General features: G+C 41.5%; 1 protein-coding gene across 5 annotated transcripts in view; it reads left to right on the top strand.

Moving 5' to 3' along the window:
- Positions 1-1,327: 1,327 nt before the first annotated feature.
- The window catches only part of ptpn13 (protein tyrosine phosphatase non-receptor type 13), a 39,366-nt gene continuing 34,693 nt past the window's right edge, over positions 1,328-6,000 (top strand). For 4 of the 5 annotated variants that reach the window (XM_034546973.1, XM_034546971.1, XM_034546972.1 and 1 more), the window contains exon 1: positions 1,328-1,730. The gene's annotated coding sequence lies outside the window, so the exon portion shown is untranslated. The remainder of the gene's footprint in view (positions 1,731-6,000) is intronic. The other variant, XM_034546970.1, reaches the window with a different exon arrangement.

Here is a 6,000-nt window from a genome sequence, read left to right as displayed (position 1 = left end):
TAAGCCAGTACCTCAAACACTTTTATAATTGAAAATCTGCACTATAAGGCACAGGTTGCCCAAGTGTTCCCTGATGAAAATTAGTTCAGTTCACATACCAAGGATAGCACATAAATTACTCAATGTATTCTTCTTCTTTCCTTGAACATGCCATGTCCTGGAGATGAGGAGGTCTTGTCATTCCATTCTGGTCCCGTTATTGAGGCAAGAACATTCACTACATGTTTACCATTCACCCCGCAGTGGAAGGCCAGTCACACACTATCACTATCTGCACTGCACATCTCCAAAATGTCTTGCTTATAGACAAAGTTATTTAAGGTCTCTAGTAGAAATGTTCATCCGACACCAGACAGGATAACTAAATGCTTGAGTTTTGACACTATAGTTGGGACAATTTGTCAGTATTGTCGAGCAGTCTCTGATTAAAGCCACATTAAATACACCTCCTCTATGTTTGTGAGTTGCTTTGTTGCATCATCTTGAACTGATGAAATAAAATAATGTAAGTTACTAAGATGTCCTCAATGCAACCAAAAAATTGATTTAGATTGAACACAATATATAGGTATTTATAGGTATAAAATCATGTGTGTCTTATTGCAGAGTTCATTTTACTACATTTATGATCTTAAAGTGACCCAAATAGTTCAGGGTTGAGAATGTATGCAAGAATAAATGTGAAATGTTGAAATGTTCAGGAAAGTGAAAATGAATTCCATATAGGATTTAAAAAGTGTTAATCAAGTAATCCGGTTATATGATTCCAGCTCATGGTCAGTGATAATAATAATAATAATAATAATAATAATAATAATAATAATAATAATTCCCTTTAGCATTGACAGGTGCAGGAAGGCAGAGATAACCACAACACTGTCAACTAAAGTCACCATTTATATAAATCAGCATGTGATGATGACCAACAGCCACTAGGTGGCACAAGACAGAGCATAAATGAGTCCGCTTTGAAGTGCACCATAGGAAGGAAGTACTCAACAGTGAATTGCTTCCTGACTGCTTCGACGACTCTCAAACATCTTTGATGTTGTGGAAAATACTGAGATATATACAGAGCTTAATTTGTTTTATTGTGTTTGCAAAGTGTGAGCAAATATGTTGTTGTTTGTTGTATAAAACAAAACAAAGGTTGGACAACTATACAGAAATCATTTTGCAAACGTGATTCTGCCTCCAGGGTCCAAACGCACTGTCGGTTTTACTCCGGGTTGAGCTTGTTGCCATAGAAACAGTTAAATGACAGACGCCAGCCAATGGGCGGCCGCGGTGAGGTGTCTCGTTACTCCCAGGCAGCCCCACGCTCGCTGTGCTGAAGGCGGGGTTACACACTCCGCTCCTCCGCAGTTATGGTGACTTGGCTGGGCTTGAAGGGAGCTCGGCGCTGCGCTGTGGTCATCAAAAACGACCTCTGAGCAATTTTTCAAGACGACACTTGTATTATTATTGTTCATTTTTTAACAGCAAAAACTGCCAGTGCGGTGAATTCATTTTTGTACATATCTATAGAGCTAACTGAATGCGCGGTGGTGGAGACCTGTTGCTCGCCTGCCTCGCCGCCGCTTAGTAACTCAACTACTATCCAAGATGTTGCTTTGTGGATGGGATGGCCTCTGGTCCCGCTCGTGTGCGCACTCATAGCCTCGTCGGAGTACGAACTACCTCCCTTTTTTTTTTCCCCCCCCAAGTGATTTTGTAGCTCTTCTCGACCGGTAAGTTGAAGCACTTTACAACGCGATGCACAGAAAGTTAGCTAACTTTAACGTAACGTCAACTGTCCGCCGCGGACAACGCACGAGCGAGGCTCAAAACGCCGACGCTTCTTTTTTTCTTCTTTTTAAAAAAATCTAGTACACCTTGGTAATGCGGTTAGCTAGCTTTTTTTAAATGCTAGTATACAGTCTGTTTGTTGATATTTACCATGCCTCGACCGGGAAAGTACATTGTGTGTTAATGTCACAACAGTCTTGCTGATGTCTGACATGGGGCATCTTTGACCACAACAGTGACTGTAGTTTAAGTTCGGGAGGGAGGAGACACTTACTCCCTAAATACCAGGCTGTCTGGCGAGCTAACCGCTGCCAGCACTGTTTGAGTCATTTTGAGAAAAGGGTCAACTTTCTTTGTCAACATGTCTAAGTTTAACAAAGAGGCATAATTACAGTGCAAGCTGATGGTTTTATGGGGTTTGTAGGAAGACAGTGTGTACCCCCTCCCCCTTCATTACCATAGAAAAGTAGTAAAGTTAGCTGAAAGCCAAAGGTCATGAGGGTTTTGAAAATGCCATTCAAGCCGAAAGAGAAAGGTGTGGTGGGGGGGGGGGGGATGATTGAGCAAGAGGAACATTCCCATCTTAAGTGGTTATGATGGAGATGGTGTGAGCATCATCATAGGAATAAAATGGTGGAAAATAGTCAAGTTGTGTGTTGGAAGAGGAGGAAGAAGAGGAGGAGGAGGAGGAGGGGTAGTGAGGTTTTGCAAAACCATGCTCTGCATGTCACGGTACTCATAGCAACCCTGTGATTAACAGAAATGGAGCGGATGAGGTCGGGACCAAAATGAGAAGTGAGGGCCATAGGCCCAGAACTGGGCTGATAATCATGGAATAGTCATGGCTTTCTCTCTGGCTGGTCCTGACCTGGCTGAGCTGAAAAAACAAAACGCCAACATCCAGTGGGGCTTATTGGTTTGGGAAACCACTCCATGACTGGAAGGTGCCAGGTTCGGTGCCGTAATGGCCACAGAGTCCATCAACAACCCTGTGTTAAACTCACTGTAAGAAAATCTGGGAAAGCATGTTGGCTTATTGACTAAATTGTAAGAGAGTTATAAATAATGAAATGAAACCAACCTGGTATTCCTTTTTTTGTTGTTGTAGGTGAGTCACTGCTTCTGTTTAATTCACGCTACAGTTTTTTTTCACGGGACACTTGCACAGCTTCGAATGCAACCACAATCGCTCTACTCCTTTAACATTAACTTTATATGCCTTAAGCTTATCATTTTGATAGCATATGGTTTTGGTTTGCTCTACACATTTTGAAAACATCAGTCCTTACATGTTGCTTCAAAATATATTGTGATCCAGGTCTTCCTGGACCCAGTGTATGTTTTGCATTTGAATCGAGTACTTACACGGTGCATATTACAGTATGATTCTGGGAATAGAGGTTCACTCAGAGTTTGTTGTTGCATTTTCCTGGCATGAATGACTTCAGGAAGATTTTCAACTCAATGTTGGAGAAGAGTACCTTCTCATTGGCTTCTATTCCAAATGTGTTTGCCAGCTGAGACCACAGTTCTGATGTTTGGAGGATATGAACAAATTCCTTCTCATTTCTTATGTTTCAAGTTATGCTTTTGGAAATAGAAGTGAAATCTGGCATTTGTACTGGTCATTGCCTTGTAAGTGAAGCACCTGAAGTTTTTTTTTTTAGATTTAGGATCAAAGAAAAGTTTTAAAGAGAAAGATGTCCATCTTTTTTATTATCTTTTTGGTTCCTGAAAAATATAGAGGGATGAGCACTGTAAGAAAGCAACAGAAACTGAAATGATGTGTACCTTTTTGGTATGGGTTACTCAGCTTAAGTGCAATTTTTTTTAGGGGATTGTTTTCAAATCCATTTCGTGGGTCGTAGCTGTGTCACAGACAGGAAGGTAGGAGGAAAGGAAAAGCTTCACTTAAGTGCGGAGTAAAGAGCACTATCACGTTTCCAGGATTATTTTTCTTTAAAATCCTTGTGACGGCCAAGACTTTCAAACACTTAGCAGCAGCAGCAGCAGACTAAGCCTTGTTTAGGGGTTTCTTTCTAGCTTTAGTGTGGGAAACATGGGAATACCTGGGAACAAACATCCCCACTGTTTGGAAAAGAAAAAGAGAATGAGGCGCTGAAGTGGTGAGGGCTGTCTGCTGTCGCTGTTTTGGGCCGCTGCCTCCTAAGCCCCCTCCATAATGAGCAGGACCATAGTCCAATGCGAGAGGAGCTGGCCTGCGCAGCAGCCTCAGCGCGGATAAAAAACATTCCACTGTAGGTCTCTGTTGAAATAACAAGGGGTGCGAAACAATCAGTCTTCACAGCACCCGCTCTCCCCATTCTCATGGGTAATGAGCAAGATGGGTAGTAACCCACTGCGCCTCAGACTTCACGCCTCCCATTGACTAGAATGGTTAACCTACATTCCTGCATTTATAAACATTTAGGCCTGTGACATGCTTATACATTAACTCTCTTCTCCAAACTCGGATTCGCGGAACAGACGTTGTTCCACATATTGCTTTCAGAGATAAAAAGCCCCAACATTAATGAGGCCGCTGACCCAGTTTATGTTTAGAGTTTATGGATGAGTGACATGCTTAAATATAGCTCATAATGCCAAACACAACAAATCTGGTGCATCGCTTCTTTTCATGTTGAGTAAACTTGGTCCTTTTGAGCCAAGCTAGCAATGTCGCTTCAGGGATGTCACTGTTCATCTCTGTTGGTCAGTCCACCACTTTAGTGCTGATTTTAATATCTCACCAACTATTGGATCGATTGGCGCACGATTTAGTACAGACAGTTATCAGCTCCTGGATGATGCATCCCAATGACTTTGGTGATCGACTGACCCGTCCAGTCACTGCATGACTGTGATTGTCAGTTTCAGAAAGTTCCAGTGTTGAAAAGTTGGGGAAGAGGGTTTCAAACGCTGGCCAACCATCCAACAAGCTGTCTGGGTAAACTGGCGCCTTGTCTCGTCTCAACTGTTCCCGTGATGGTCGCTGATATTTCGTTTTAACTTCTTTAGATAAACGTCAAATATCAAAAAAGTGGTCCGTTGAGGCCACAGGTGGAGTCCAAGCCCACAGGTAAAGTGCAGTTAGCTAAACATCACAGAAAGCAGAAATTTGTGTCTATACTTTAGAAACATGTGTTGTTATTGTTGTTGTTGTTTATTAGGGCAGCGGGACTATAGAAAATGAACGCTGATGAAATATACTGTTGTACTTGTAATGACCATCCCAGACATGAGTTATGGTTGGTTGATCTTTTCCTGTGTTTCCATTTGCTATGTTTTTAATCTATAAAATCCTGTTTAAAAGCTGTTGTCTGGCTCGTCCTAATATAGCCCGTGCTGTGTTTGATGTGGGTTTGCGCAAATATGTGGGGAACAAGTGGAAAAATAGACTGCCAAAGTTCAAAACTTATTTTTAGTCATGGTATCATTAATATAGTGTTTTGTTGTATTGAACCATGATGGTCTGTCAGTGTTACATTTTGTTAATTATTGGGACATTTAGAAGCGGCACACTAAATTGTGAAGTCTTTCAAGTCTAGATTGTTGGGCTGGAGAACATGTGGAGGAAAGGCTTTCACTAACACCAGGAGGTTGCCAGCATTGTGATTTACAATAGTAGTATCATTTATAATTCAAGGAATGAGGAAAGATCATTTCAGAAATTACTTATTCAATTTCAAAGAAGGTTTCATGGACTTAAGCGGTGTAGGCAGAATCTGGTTAGGCTGTGAAACCACAACAAAAGGCTGAATGCAACTTATATTATAGACACTACATATGACTGTAAATCTCCATATTGACTCAATCAATCTGAATTTGAGTTGTCCTACTCAGAGATCACAGGTCTCTCTTTGGGAAGTCCATGTTAACCAGCTTCTCAAGGGAAGTGATGACACAGTTTGGATGCTGTCATGACCGGTTGGCAGAGTTACTCGTTATACTAGTTACTTTATATGCTTACACAATACACTTCTGTATTATTTTTGCTCTGTCATCCAGTCTCTGGGTCACATGAGCTTAATGTTTTGCCTGTAGATATGACATGACATGACTTGGGTGCTGATGATATAAACTACCTAGTTCGAGCTTGACCCATTTATTGTTTCATGACGTGTAATCAAAAAACAGATGCGCCGGTACTTACTTATTAGTAGAGCAGCAAGCAGCTCTACAAGGCCACACTAAAAGAGGGGTGTTTTGATT

The sequence above is a fragment of the Cyclopterus lumpus genome, chromosome 12 (assembly GCF_009769545.1).
Source record: "Cyclopterus lumpus isolate fCycLum1 chromosome 12, fCycLum1.pri, whole genome shotgun sequence".
Lineage (NCBI taxonomy): Eukaryota > Metazoa > Chordata > Actinopteri > Perciformes > Cyclopteridae > Cyclopterus > Cyclopterus lumpus.
This window is presented reverse-complemented; position numbering and strand designations above follow the sequence as displayed.